Below are 16,023 nucleotides of genomic sequence, written 5' to 3' on the forward strand. Positions count from 1 at the left end.
AAAAATCCTCCCACGGCCCCAGAGAAAAAGAGGAAAAAATATATTAAAAAAATTGACACTTTTTTTTTTTTTTTTTTTTAAATTCTTTCCTTCTTTGAGTACCCTAGAGTCTACAGTTTGGCTGGTGATTCTGTTATGAATGGGTCACCGAGGAGGATGGCAGGAACAGGCTAAGGCCTGTTTCACACTTGCTTTTTTTTGCAGCGCGTTTTTCCCGCAAAAAAACGCATTGAAAAACGCATACAAAAGCATACAACTGCTGCGTTTTTTTCAAGCATTTTTATGAGCATGCATGAAAAAAACGCAGCGTTTTTATGCGTTTGTATGCGTTTTTAGTGCGTTTTTACCGCGTTTGCGTTTTTTTCCAACATTAGGTGGCCCCTCACACTAACCCAAACCATGACTTTACTAACCCTAACCCTGACCCTAACCCTAACCCTAACCCTTAACCAAACCATACTTAACCCTAACCCTGACCCTAACCCTAACCCTAACTCTGACCCTAACCCTTAACCAAACCATACTTAACCCTAACCCTGACCCTAACCCTAACCCTAACCCTGACCCTAACCCTTAACCAAACCATACTTAACCCTAACCCTGACCCTAACCCTGACCCTAACCCTTAACCAAACCATACTTAACCCTAACCCTGACCCTAACCCTGACCCTAACCCTTAACCAAACCATACTTAACCCTAACCCTGACCCTAACCCTGACCCTAACCCTAACCCTAACCCTGACTCTAACCCTTAACCAAACCATACTTAACCCTAACCCTGACCCTAACCCTAACCCTAACCCTAACCCTGACCCTAACCCTTAACCAAACCATACTTAACCCTAACCCTGACCCTAACCCTAACCCTAACCCTAACCCTGACCCTAACCCTAACCCTAAACCCCCTTAACTAACCCTAACTTTACCCAAACCCCTAAATTCCATTGTCTAAACTAATGGTAAAAAAAAAAACGCATGTGCAAAAAAACGCATACATAAGCATGCCAATGCGCACATATGCTCACCATAGACTTATAATGGGTGTCTTGCTGTAAAAAAACGCATTGCGCGCATGCGTTTTTTTGAGGCAAATCGGACGCACAAAAAATGCAACAAGTTGCATTTTGTGCGCCCGAGCGCATACCGCAAAAAAACGCATGCGCGGTAAAACGCGTACAAACACATGTGTATGCGCACATAAGCGCATCCCATGCAAAGTATAGGAAAAAAAAACGCATGCGCTATTTAGCGCTAAATTACCGCGAAAAAAAACGCAAATGTGAAACCAGCCTAGCCACAGAAAACCAGAGAGGTTGGTAACTAAGCGGATTGCAGACCCCTAAACCTCTCAACACAACTAGCAGTAGCCGTGGAGCGTTCCTACGATGCCCTAGACACCTCGGCACAGTAGGAGAACTAACTAAGCCTAAAGCCAGAAAGGTGAAATCTAAACTGCCCCAGAGCAGATACCCAAAAGAATAGACAGCCCCCAAACATATATTGTCGGTGAGACAAGATGAGACACAAACACAGGCAGAGAACAGACTGAGCAAACAGTGGGGCCCAAGCTGTCTAGACAGGACGGGACAGAAAAGATACTGTCTGCAATCATGCACAAAACCCTTAAAAAAATCCAACACATCTAATATACAAAAAACCTGAGGCCACACGACCTCACCCCCGCTAGATCAGCACTCTGGTATGGACTGGAAGCAAAGCAAAAGATACTAACATAACAGGGGACTGAACAAACTGACACAAGCTGTAACATATGAGCGGGGCCCAGTGCTGCCGCCAGAAGGGAGTATGCTGAACCCTAGCAACAAAGCAGAAAGCAAAAAAAGGCACAACCAGATTAGATGCAAAGGATTAGCAAAAGAATCACTTAACTGAACCATGCAGATCAGGCAGGAGACAAAAGAACTCCAAATGCACAAGGAGGAAATCACCAGCAACCACCAAGGGCAGCCTGCTCAATTATATGTTCCCAGCCAGTAATCCCAGGTTCCCAATTATCGTCGTCAGGTGGGAAACTTCCATCAACCTGGCCAGCTCCACTACTCCCAGTAACCACCAGAGGGAGCAGAGGGAGCTCCGGCTCAGAAGTCCGAGCAAGGGAATTCACAACACAAGGTGAGCTAGGGCACCCCTAGTGTTAGGGACAGGAAAGGAGCCCCTGGTCCCAGGACACCTGCAACAGAGTCATGACAGATGCGTTTGGAGAGCCCCTGATGTGCCTAAACAGTGGAAACCTCCCATATGTGACCCCATTTTGGAAACTATACCCCTCAAGGAATGTATCTAGATGTGTGACGAGCATCTTGAATCCCCAGGTGCTTCACACAAGATCATAAGGTAGTGCCTTGAAAATAAAAAAAAGCACATTTTTCCCACAAAAATGTTCTTTCAGCCCGAATTTTTTTGCATTTTCACAAGGGTAATAGGAGAAAATGCATTGTACAATTTGTTGTATAATTTTTCCTGAGTACAACGATACCCCATATGTGGAGGAAAACTAATGTTTGGGCACACGACAGGGCTTGGAAGGAAAGGAGAGCGATTTGACTTTTGGAGTGCAAACTTGTCAGGAATGATTAGCGGACACCATGACGCATTTGTAGACCCTCTAACGTGCCTAAACAGTGGAAACAACCCATAAGTGACCCGATTTTGGAAACTATACCCCTCAAGGAACTTATCTAGTTGTGTGGTGAACACTTTGAACTCCCTCTTGCTTCACAGAAGTTTATAACATAGAGCCATGGAAATAAAAAAATTAGCAGCAGGAAATGGACCCCAAAATTGTTGTGCAATTTCTCCTGAGTACACCGATACCCCATATGTGGGGGGAAACTACTGTTTGGGCGCCTGACAGGGTTTGGAAGGGAAGGAGCACTGTTTGACTTTTTGAGTGCAAAATTGGCTGGAATGATTAGAGGCCACCATGTTGCATTTGGAGAGCCCCTGATGTGCCTTAACAGGTACTACACAGAAATGTATAACATAGAGCCGTGAAAATAAAAAATCAAATTTTTCCCACAAAAATGTTCTTTTAGTCCCAATTTTTTTATTTTCACAATGAAAGCTGGAGAAAATGGACCCCAAAATTTATTGTGCAATTTCTCCTGAGTACAATTATACCCCATGTGTTGTTGAAAACTACTTTTGAGGCACAGTGCAAAGCTCAAAAGTGGAAAAAGCACCATATTCGAGTTCAGATTTTACGGGAATGGCTTGAGTTTGCAACGTCATATTGGCAGAGCCCCTGAGATGCCACACCAGCAGAAACCCCTTTATGTAATCTCATTTTACAAACTACACCTCCCAGTGAATTTATCTAGGGGTGTAGTGAGCATGTTGACACCACATGTGCCTTACAGAATTTTAGACCATTGGATGCTGAAGAAAGAATACATTTTTTCCCTTAAAATGTTGTTTTAGCCCCAAGTTTTGTAATTTTTCTAAGGCTGGTAAGACTAAATAGACCTCAGTTTGCTGTAAAATGTCTCCTGAGTATGCCAGTACCCTACATGTAATTGGGAAATACTTTTCAGGCATAGTGTAAAGCACAGAAGGGGAAGAGCGCCATATTATAGTGTAGATTTTACTGGTATGTTTTGTGAGTGCCATGATCCATTGGGAGAGTACCTGAGATGCCAGAACAGCAGAACCCCCATCAGTGACCCCATTTTACAAACTACACTTCTCAATGAATACATCTAGTGGTGCAATGATCATATTGACACCACATGTGTGTCACAGAATTTTATCCCATTGGGTATTAAAGAAAAAATAATTACATTTGTACCACCAAAATGTAGTTTTAGCCCAAGATTTTACATTTGCACACAGGAACATTGGTAAAAATGGCACCAATTTGTCCAACAATTTCTGCTGAATGTGGAAATGCCTCATATGTGGCTGTACAGTACTGCTTAGTCATAATGCGAGATTCAGGAGGTATGGCACGCTATTTGTCTCCTGGAGTGCAGGTTTTCCTATAATAGTGTAACAATTCTAAACATACTATGGAATCTGATTGCATAGGATAAGAACGAATCAAAAACAAAAGTTGTGACAAAATAAACTTTATTAACAAGCAAGGTGTACAACATAAACTAACAGAGATTACCATGAATTTACAGCGAAGTGCAAACAGCACAAAACGAAAATGTCCAGCAACAGCGTTAAATGAAGCTGAGTGCGACTGGCACTTATACGTAATGAAAATGTCCAGCAACTATGTTATATGAAGCTGAGTGCGACCAGTGTTGCACCACCTTGTGGGATGCAGGCCTAGTATCTCGGAGGGTGGTTCAGTCACGGTGACTCCGTTTGCTCTAACAATCCCTAGGTTAGGTGGCAATTATAAAAGGGGGAGTTTACAGATATATGAGACTGAGAGTTATGTTGATGCCTGCATGGTATAAGGCCGCGGAGGAAAGAAGCATACACCGGAGGTCCCGTGCAAACTTGAAAGATGAATTTTACTGAAGGCTTGAAACAATTCTTATGTTTTTCCATAAAACAGTCATGGATAACAGATACAATTTTCCTTAAACATTGTGTTCGTCAAAGCCTTTTCTTGGTCCCGGCCTTGGGAGGATGGCAGCAACTTTTCATATAACTAACTGTGCTGCATGAAGGGGGAACATTAGCTGACCTTAATCGGATCGGAGTATCCGGATACTCTGCTGTGCAGCGCTGCAGCACCTTAGCTTGTCTCAGCACTTTGTTGCTGTAAACGCGGGGAACTCCAAGAAAAAAGTGCTTTTTGTTATCCGCTTGTCCTAGACGAGGAGCCTCAATTTCCTACCTCCTCTCACCACCAAAACCGCATGTAACAACACGTTTTCAGTCTCCCACACCACCTCCAACGGCCACTTATTTTCCAATCAGAAATACAAGTAATGTCAAACTAAGGCAGAAGAGGGCAGCGTAGTACTACAAGTTGTAATACCAAAACAAGGCAGGAGAGGGCAGCATAATAAGTAATTTACCTCCTCCCAAGGCAAAACAGAAAACCGTTGATACAAATGCAATCATATATTAGTAATGGTTTTTCTGGTCACTACATATATCCCCTGGTTTAAACAGCTGTCCCCGGCGTTTGCCACCATATATATGTTTTATAAAATAATACAGGTCAAAGTCTAGTTTGAACAAAAGTGCTTTTATAGTCACAATTCCCAAACAGCGGGGTCTGATACCAGCATCTACACCTCCCCAGTACGGGGTGTAGACTGGTAACTGAGCAGCATGTAAGTTGCAGTGGGGCGCTAAGTGAGGGAAGAACCCAATGTCTAGCAAATCTATGCGGTCCATACAATACCTCCCCCTATAGGTCACATCAGAACTCCATGATAGAATTCCGTCAAAGGTAAATTGGCAGACCTGTAAATATATCGGCAAAATATTTACCGAGGTAGATGTTGAGGTACCAGAAATAGAGTGTATTCTCCCTGCCCCCTGTACAAACCTGGGGCACTAAATAATCATGAAAGTATTGTAACATCTGATAAACATGCACTTTAGTGCAACAATAAACTTTATAACCCAAACCTTGGTTTCACTGTAACAGGAAAACTTATCAGTTCTTCATAACTCAAAAAAACCACAACTGCTAGAGTCTTTCCAGAGGTAGAATATCTTCTTCTTGTAGCAAATCTTCCTGCTCATAGACGAAAGTAACAGTCTTAAAGTAATGCGTAAAATGTGTAAGTGTTTTGGGTCCACGGGTGCAGGGTCGGGGCACACAGTCCATAAACGTGGCTGCACCAAATTTTTCTTTTTTTTTTAAAGCATAAAATAGTCCCGGTGTTTCAATAAGAAGGGGCATAACGTGTTAGAACCAACAAAAATTAACCAAAAATTCTCTAACAAAATGAGGAAAAGTCACAGTAATGTCTCTGTGCTTAACAGGGGAAGAATGTAGTCTTTTCAAGAAGTAAAAAAAAGTGGGAAAAAAACGTGCAGTTCATAATTCAAGTTCTAGTCCAGATATCTAGCTGGTAACTGACCTTTGTTGGTCGTTTGAGAGCGTCGAACCAGAGTGAATTCCTCCATAGGGTCAGGATATAACTCTTCAGGGTCAGTTCTGATTTTCGTTGTTCTTGCAAGGGGCAACTCTTGATTAGGAGTCATCTGTCTTTGTCCACAGGTAGGCATCACAGGACCAAAACACCAAGATAATGGGTCATTGATATCGAATTCTGGAAAAGATGAACTGTGGGATCTTTTGGACTCCAGAAAAGGTTCGCACTCAAATAACTCGTCCTCAGGTGTTGAATCAGGATGGAGGTATTCTGACGTACAGTTTTAGTTGATTCCTGTGAACAACCTTGGGTTGTTGAGTATCTCATTGGATACAATAAATGTTATTCCCCGGGTATGGGATATCTTGGATGATGTAAGGCTGTCTCTCCCATTGTTTATCAAGTTTTCCTGTACGATGATTGTTTCTCAACCAGATCTTATCACCTACATGTAAAGGTGTAGCTTTCGCTTGTTTATCAAAATCATGTTGCTGTCTTTTGCGAGCTTCTTCCATACGGGTATCCACAATTTCTTGGGCTTCCACTAGGTGTCTTTGATGATCGCTCACCCACTCAGTAGCAGGCAGAGGATTAATTTCATCGGAGACAGTCACTCCTAGAGCAAGGTCAGTGGGTAGTTTACCTTGGCGTCCAAACATCAGATAATAAGGGGTATAACCCGTAGAACATTGCGGGGTATTATTATACACATAGATGAGCTCTGGGAGTAGTGTTGGCCAGTCAGCATTTCTGTGAGCTGGAATAGCTCTTTGCAAGTTCAGGCAAAGTCCATTGCACTGCGGGTGGTATGCCGTAGTCCTGAGCTTCTGACAATTGTAGTACTTGCACAATTCTTGGAGGAGTTGTGATTCAAAGGCGGGACCTCGATCGGTCAAAATCTTCTCCAGGCATCCATAAGGTAGCCAGAAGGCTTTCCAGAGGATAGCAGCGGTAGTCTGGGCAGTTAAATCCTTCACAGGAACGGCCACTACAAATTTGGTGAAGTGATCGATGATCGTTAAGACATAGCTATGGCCTGTCCTGCTGGGTTCTACCTTCAGATGATCAATGGCTACCATTTCTAATGGACATCGACTCACAATCGGATGCAGTGGCGCTTTCTGATCAGCTTTCACAGCTTTCCTAGTTACACACGTTGTTAGGCATCGGGTTCCGGGTGCTGCACAGCGGGAATCCCGAGCCTTGCCACCTTCGGTCTCCTATTCCTCTCCGGCTCAGCAGACTTCACAATCCCGGCGTTCAGCCCACACCAGCATTGTGGGTTCAGTTGCTACTGCCACCTCCGGTTCAGTTATGGCAATGCAACCTGGCCAGCAGCAAAAGACTCCAGAGGCTGTCTTTTCTTCGGCCCACTGAGCATGCTCATGAGACGATCTCCCATTGGGGATTGGGAGTCACATGCTCAGGTCCTACTCCTGTTCCAATTGGTCTATCTGGAGCATCAGGAAGGTCCCGGAAGCGCACGACTATAAAAGGTCCGCATGGCATCTTGGCTATGCGCTAGTATAGACTCTTATTGCTATATGTGTGGATGATGACGGATGCATGTACCAGGTGAATGACTCATTAAGATTCCCCTTCCTTGGATATTACGTATGTGGTTAGGGAACTAGTTTCAGAGTCAGCGCCAGTCAGTGGCTAGCCATAGGCCACAAGTGCTCATCACTACCCAGCACTAGCGTCCGATGGTGTCGCCTGCCATTGGGCACCATTGTACCACGCCTAGTACTGTCGCTCCGTGGCAGTCACCTTCAGTTAGCATCGTTCGCAGCTGTGACGCCACATGCTCGGTAGGTCTAGAGGAACATTGGTCCTATGTCCTGGTGCCAGAGTTCTGTGACCATATATCGAGCGTTCATCTCCCCGAGCGCTGTGAGTGTGAACAGGCTCGGCATTTGTGTATTAGCGATAGTGCGGCTCTGTGAGGTAACAGAGTCCGCCCAGCACACACCAGGTGACGTTTTACCCGAGTGTGTTATACCGCCAAATAGGGTGTCCACCATTACTTAGCAGCAGCGTACCACCTCTGCACGGTGGACCCCTGGCGGCGAATGCACCTACTATTATTTTATAATTTGGTGTGTTCCGCCAGCCCTAACATTATACTAGCATCAGGGTCTGGCTAGTAATGGCGGATAAGCAACAGCTACTGCAGCACATTCGGCAGCTGGGAGGCAGGTTGGCGGCTCTCGAGCATTCAACCTCAGCTGCGAATGTTACTGTGGCCGCTGCTCAGGCAGCCGATGAGGCTGTCTCCCATGTTCCTATGTCCATCCCTGCACCGATGTTATCCCACCTCCCGCTGCCCGAGAAGTTCTCGGGCGATAGTGCCTCCTGCAGGGAATTCGTGAGCCAGTGTGCTATTCAGCTTGAGCTGCTGGCCGTGCAATTTCCCTCTGAGCGGGCTAAGGTCGGATTCATCGTGTCCCTTCTGACTGGCAGGGCTCTGGAGTGGGCCACCCCAATGTGGGAGCATGATGACCCTGTGGTTCAGGGAGCCCCGCAGTTCCTAGCCTCTCTGAACCAGGTCTTTCTGGGACCACAGGTCACACACGATACCAAGCTCCAGCTGTTGGCCTTGACACAGGGTTCGTTCCCGGTCAATCAATATGCAATTCGGTTTCGGACATTGGCTTCCGAGCTGGAATGGTCAGACAATACTCTAATACCAATTTTTTGGAGGGGTTTGGCTGACCACGTTAAGGACGCTCTGGCCACTCAGGAGGTTCCCGGCACTCTGGAGGAGCTCATTCCCATCTCCAACCGATGGGAATGAGCGAGGGTTGGAGCGCTCCCAGTCCAGACAGAGGTTTAGGTTGGCTCCAACTTTCTCCAAACCTCTGGAGTCTCCCGATCGAGCGTTCGAGTCGTCGGCAGTTAGGGAGGTGCCTCATACGGGCTCTAAGTTCTGCCCAGATCGAACCTCCATAGCTCACGCTAAATGCCGACAGTCTGGTCACCTTGCCAATAGGTGCCCACAGCATTCAGAGAAACGCCCGTGTTTAGTGGCAACAGCAGAAGGGTTACGAGACACTACACCGTTTTCCTCCAAGCTAACCTTTAAGGGGTGTTGGAGTTCAGCTCCTCTCCTCTGGCAGTGGAGGTTTGCTTAGATTCTGGAGCGGAGGGTAATTTCATGTCCTCAGCCTTTTCGCTCCAGCACACAGTCCCCTTGGTTATGCTACCTCAGCCGGTCACCATCAGGGTGGTGAACAGTTCGACATTACCCTCGCAAATTACCCATCAGACTGCTCCATTAAAACTCTCACTGCCTCCGTCCCATCACGAGACAGTGTCGCTCCTTATTATGCCTGAGGGCATCGACCAGGTCCTCCTAGGAGTTCCCTGGTTGCGTTGCCACTCTCCCCATATAGAGTGGTCCTCGGGGAGAATACTGGGTTGGGGCAAGTCCTGTGAGGATAGGTGTGTGAAGGACTGCGTTGTTAGGCATCGGGTTCCTGTCGCTGCACAGCGGAAATCCCGAGCCTTACTTCTGGCGGTCTCCCATTCTCCTGTAGCTGCAGAGGAGGTTGCTCAGCAAGCTCGTCGGTCCCGGTGCTCTGCCCATACCAGCTCCGTGGGTTTGCTGCTGCCACCTCTGGCTCAGCTATGGCAATACATGCTGCTTAGCAGCGAGATTCTCCAGGGACTAAGTACCCATGTCGGGCCACTTAGCATACCCGTGGAGTGATCTCCCATTGGAGATCGAAGGTCACGTGCTCAGGTCCTGCTCCTGTTCGGATTGGCCCATCCGAGAAGCCAGGAAGGTCCCGGACGCTCGTGGCTATAAAAGGGTCGCATGGCCACTCGGCCATGCGCTAGGATAGACTGTATTTTCAGACTATAAGTAGTGAGTGATTTTATGCACGTATGAATGTCTTTGGTGACTGACTCATTATGAAACCCCTACCCTTGGTACGCATGTGTTGTGCAGCCTAGCCTGCTAGCGCCCAGGCTTAGGTGTAGGTAGGTCAGAGTCTGAGTCAGGCATTAGTCTTCATCAGTGACTCGGCACGCCTCAGTGCAAGTGCTCCACACTCCATAGCCAGCGTCTATAGCGGCGTTCATGGCAGCGACGCTGCGCGCTCAGTGGGCCTAGAGGGACTCTAACCCCGTGTCCTTGGGGTAGAGTTCTGTGGCCGTTTGCTGTGTGCTCTTTGGCCGGGCTCTGTGAGCTAAACAGGCTCCGGTCTCCACGTTCAGCGGTTGTGCAGCTCTGTGAATTAACAGAGTCCGCTCCTGTTCACACTGGGTGACGTAACCCACGTGTGACTGTTTTCACGCCGCTCTATTCTTCCACCATTGTCTAGCAGCAGTGTACCACCTCTGCACGGTGGACCCCAGGCTGCGAACGCCCCTACAACTACTTTATAATTTGGTGCGTTCTGCCAGCCCTAACAATATCCTAGCGCCAGGGTCTGGCTAGTAATGGCGGACGAACAGCGACTGCATAGGTACATCCAGCAGCTGGAGGGTAGGTTGGCAGTGCTAGAGTGTTCCACCTCAGCTGTGGATGTTACTTCGGTCGCCGTCCAAGCAGCTACAGAGGCTGTCACCCGTGTCTCCACAGCCAGTCCTGCCCCGACCTTGTCCCGCCTCCCACTGCCCGAGAAGTTCTCGGGTGATAGTGCTTCATGCAGGGGTTTCGTGAGTCAGTGCTCCATTCACCTGGAGTTGCTGGCCACACGATTTCCCTCCGAGGGGGCCAAGGTGGGGTTTATCATCTCCCTCCTGTCGGGCAGGGCCCTAGAGTGGGCCACCCCACTGTGGGAGCACGGGGACCTCCTGGTACAGAATGCCACCCATTTCCTGGTCACTCTGAAGCAGGTGTTACTGGGTCCTCGGTTCACGCACGATACCGCACTTCAGTTGCTGGCTCTAACCCAGGGTGCGTCTCTGGCCATCCTCTTTAGAACTCTGGCCTCGGAGCCGGAGTGGCCCGATAAGGTTCTCATACCTGTATTCTGGAGAGGCCTGGCTGATCATGTCAAAGATGCCCTGGCCACCAGGGAGGTTCCCACCACTTTAGAGGAGCTCATTACGGTCTCTACCCGAATTGACATTCGCTTCACTGAGTGAGGGCTGGAGTGCTCCAAGTCCCACCAATGATATAAGTTGACTCAAAATTTTGCTAGACCAATGGAACCTCCAGGTCAGCCCCCCGAGCCTCCAGAGGCCATGGAGGTGTCCCGCACGGGGTCCAGGACCCGGTCCGCATGGGTACCCCCAGTCTGCTTCCACTGTCGGCAGACTGGGCAACTTGCTAAACAGTGCCCACAGTGCTCAGGAAATGCTCCCGTCTAGTAGTTATCAGAGGGGGCCTACTAGACTTTCTCCTCCAAGCTCCTGTTTAAAGGGGCGTAGAGTTTAATTCTTCCACTCTGATTGTGGAGGTTTGCGTGGACTCTGGGGCGGAGGGCAATTTCATGTCATCTGCCTTCGCTCAACAACACACAATCCCCCTGGTCTTTCTACCTCAACCAGTCACCATCAGAGTGGTAAATGGGGCGACACTCCCGTCCCAAATCACCCACCAGACGGTTCCACTGAGACTCTCTTTGTCTCCTTCTCATCGGGAGATGCTTTTTCTCCTTGTTATGCCCGAAGGGGTCGACCAGGTCCTCCTAGGGGTTCCCTGGCTACGATCTCATTCTCCCCACATAGAGTGATCTTCGGGAAAAATCCTCGGTTGGAGCAAGTCCTGCGAGGGTAGGTGTCTGAGGGACTGCATACAGGTCGCTAATTCTGAGGTTCCGGCAGATCTCTCCTCGCTTCCCAAGCCATATCAGCAGTATGCAGACGTGTTCTCCAAGAAGGCGGCAGAGACCCTTCCGCCGCACGGCCCTTATGACTGTCTATTATGAATGAGTCACCGAAGGAGGAAAAAACAAAAATACAAGCTAAGTCCAGAAAACCGGAGAGGTTGGTAGCTATCGGATTGCAGACCCCTGATCCTATCCACAACAACTAACAGTAGCCGTGGGGGGTTCCTACGATGCCCTAGACCCCTCGATCACAGCCGGAGAACTAAATAGGCCTAAAAAAAGAAAGGGGAAATCTAAACTGCCTCAGAGCAGACCCCAAAGCAATAGGCAGCCCCCAACATATAATGACGGTGAAGCAAGATGAAAACACTAACACAGATAGAAAGATAGTTTGAGCAAACGATGGGGCCCAAGCTAACTAAAAAGGACAGGATAGAAAAGCTGCTGTCTGCAACCCGTAAAAAACCCTACCAAAAAATGTCCCAACCGTCTGATAGGAAAAACAGGCCCTGAAGTCGCTAGGGCTTCAAAAAGACTATATCAGCACTCAGGTAAATTCTGAAGACAGAGCAAAGAGACAAACTGATCAGAGACAAAAAATGGAACTCAGCACACCCCCGACCGGGGATGGCTGAACTCCAAAAAACAAGGTAAAACAAAACAAAACTAATAAGTTCAATAGCAGAGCAAAAACTTATCTTTGGGAAGCAGGAATCAGACTGGTCTCCAAGAATCCAGCAGAGAAATCACCAGCGACTCAGAAGGGCGTCGGCTGCCTTATATCCAGTCAGAAGTTCCTGTTACCCAGTCATCATCTACCAGATCAGGTGTTTGGTAATCAGCCTCACTACCTTCCATCACCAGAAGAGGGAGTTCATCAGACATCGACGGTGAAGGGGAAAATGAACTCACAACAGTACCTTCCCCTTGAGGAGGGGTCACCGAACCCTCATCCACGCCACCAGGGCGATCAGGATGGGCCCGATGAAAGGCATGAACCAATCTTTCGGCATGAATATCAGATGCAGGGACCCAAGAATTATCCTCCTGGCCATAACCCTTCCATTTAACCAAATACTGGAGTCTCCGTCTAGCCAGGCGAGAATCCAGTATCTTCTCAACCTCATATTCCACATTACCTTCAACCAATACTGGGTCAGGAGGTGCCACCACAGGAACTACTGGCTCAACAAACCTCTTTAACAGAGACTTATGAAACACGTTATGGATCTTAAATGTAACAGGAAGAGCCAATCGAAAAGAGACTGGATTAAGAATCTCCAAAATCTTGTAAGGTCCAATAAATCTAGGTTTAAACTTTGGAGAAGCCACCTTCATAGTGATATTCTTTGATGACAACCAAACCATATCACCCACCTTAAACTGGGGACCAATGGTCCTATGCCGGTTGGAAAACCGCTGGGCCTTTTCCTGGGAGAGAGACAACTTATCCACCACTTGGTCCCAGATCTGGTGCATTCTCTCCACCACAGTGTCAACACCTGGGCAGGCAGAATTCTCCACCTGCCCTGAAGAGAATCGAGGATGAAACCCAAAGTTACAAAAAAAAGGTGACATCAAAGTGGCAGAACTAGCTCTATTATTTAAAGCAAATTCGGCCAAGGGCAAAAATGAAACCCAATCATCCTGATCAGCAGAAATAAAACATCTCAAATACGACTCCAAAGTCTGGTTTGTTCTCTCCGTCTGCCCATTGGTCTGAGGGTGAAACGCAGAGGAGAAGGACAACTGAATTCCCGGCTTGGAACAGAAAGTCCTCCAAAATCTAGACACAAACTGAACTCCTCTGTCAGATACAATGTTCTCAGGAATCCCGTGCAAGCGAACCACCTATTGCAAAAATAAGGGCACCAACTCTGAGGAAGATGGCAACTTAGGGAGTGGTACAAGATGGACCATCTTAGAGAATCTATCACAAATCACCCAAATAACAGTCATTCTCTGAGAGACAGGCATATCAGAGATAAAATCCATTGAAATATGGGTCCATGGCCTCCTGGGCACCGGCAAAGGCAACAACAACCCACTAGAGCGAGAACAAGGTTTAGACCGAGAGCAAGTCCCACAGGACTGCACAAAATTCCTGACATCACGAGACAAGGCGGGCCACCAAAAAGACCAACTTACCAAATCTCTAGTACCAAAAATACCTGGATGACCAGCCAATGCAGAGCAATGAACTTCAGACATCACTCTCTTCCTCCACTGGTCAGGAACATACAATTTTCCAATGGGACAACGCTCAGGTTTGTCCTCCTGAAACTTTTCCAGAGCACGTCTCAAATCAGGCGAGATGGCAGAAAGAACTACCCCCTCACCTAAGATGGTAGCAGGCTTGGTCACAACAGGAGAATCAGCAAAGAAACTCCTAGAGAGGGCGTCTGCCTTGACATTCTTAGTGCCCGGAAGAAAAGAGACCACAAAATCAAAACGTGTGAAAAACAAGGCCCACCTAGCCTGTCTAGGATTCACGTGTTTGGCCGACTCCAGGTAAATCAAATTCTTGTGGTCAGTAAGGACCACGACTTGATGTTTAGCTCCCTCCAACCAATGTCTCCACTCCTCAAATGCCCATTTCATGGCTAACAGTTCCCGATTCCCCACATCATAGTTACGTTCGGATGGGGAGAACTTTCGGGGAAAAGAAAGCACAGGGATTCATTTTAGATGTTACAGGATCTTTTTGGGACAAAACAGCTCCTGCACCAATCTCAGAAGCGTCCACCTCTACCTGAAACGGGAGTGAGACTTCAGGTTGCCGCAAAACCGGAGCAGAAGTGAACCTTCGCTTCAGCTCCTGAAAGGAAGAAACAGCCTCCGGAGACCAATTCAGCACATCAGTACCCTTCTTAGTCAAATCAGTCAATGGTTTGGCAATACCAGAAAAATTAGCTATAAATTTACGATAAAAATTAGCAAAACCCAAAAACTTCTGGAGGGCCTTCAAAGAAGTGGGCTGAACCCAATCATAAATGGCCTGTACCTTGGCCGGATCCATTTCAATAGTTGACGGAGACAAAATAAATCCCAAAAATGAAATCCTCTGTACACCAAAAAGGCATTTCGATCCCTTGACATACAGGGAATTCTCCCTCAAAATCCGGAACACAGTCCGAACATGTTCCACATGAGAGTCCCAATCCTTGGAAAAGATCAAAATATCATCCAGATAGATGATCAAAAATGTATCCACCAAGTCTCAGAAAATATCATTCATGAAGCACTGGAAGACAGAAGGGGCATTAGTGAGCCCAAAAGGCATCACCAGGTACTCAAAATGTCCCTCCGGAGTATTAAATTCCGTCTTCCATTCATCCCCATGCTTAATGCGAATAAGATTATACGCCCCCCTGAGGTCAAGCTTTGTAAACCAGCAAGCACCTTTAACTCTGGAGAATAGATCAGAAATCAGGGGTAACGGATACTGATATTTAACAGTAATTTTGTTGAGGGAACGATAGTCAATACAAGGCCTTAATGACCCATCTTTCTTAGCCACGAAAAAAACACCTAAGGGTGAAGAGGATGGTCTAATATGACCCTTTTCCAACGACTCCTTAATATAGGATCGCATAGCCTCATGCTCGGGTACAGATAAATTGAAAAGTCGACCCTTGGGAAATTTACACCCAGGGCTCAGCTCAATTGCACAGTCATAACTCCTATGAGGAGGCAGAGACGCAGACTCATTCTCACTAAATACATCATAAAAATCAGCCAAATAGTCAGGAACCTCATGCGACTGGGGAGAGGTGGAGAAAACAGGAGCATCACTAAGGGCACACCGTCAACCCCAACTCACCACAGACACAGATTTCCAATCCAAAACTGGATTATGGATTTGCAACCAGGGAAACCCCAGAACAATGGTATCATGCAAATTATGCAACACCAAAAATCTGCAATTCTCTTGATGGTCTGGGGCGACCCGCATTACCACCTGGGTACAAAACTGAGGTTTATTCTTCGCCAAAGGAGTAGCATCAATACCCCTCAAAGGGATAGGTGTCCGCAGAGGTGTCATAGGAAATCCACAACGTTTAGCAAAATCCAAGTTCATCAGGTTCACAGCTGCTCCCGAATCCACAAAAGCCTTAGCGGAAAATGTGGACAGGGAGCAGATCAGAGTAATTGCCAGAAGAAACTTAGGTTGAACACCACCCACAGCAAATGTGTGTG

This window comes from Dendrobates tinctorius, unplaced genomic scaffold (assembly GCF_039654945.1).
Source record: "Dendrobates tinctorius isolate UK_male_01 unplaced genomic scaffold, ASM3965494v1 ptg000022l, whole genome shotgun sequence".
NCBI classification, from domain to species: domain Eukaryota; kingdom Metazoa; phylum Chordata; class Amphibia; order Anura; family Dendrobatidae; genus Dendrobates; species Dendrobates tinctorius.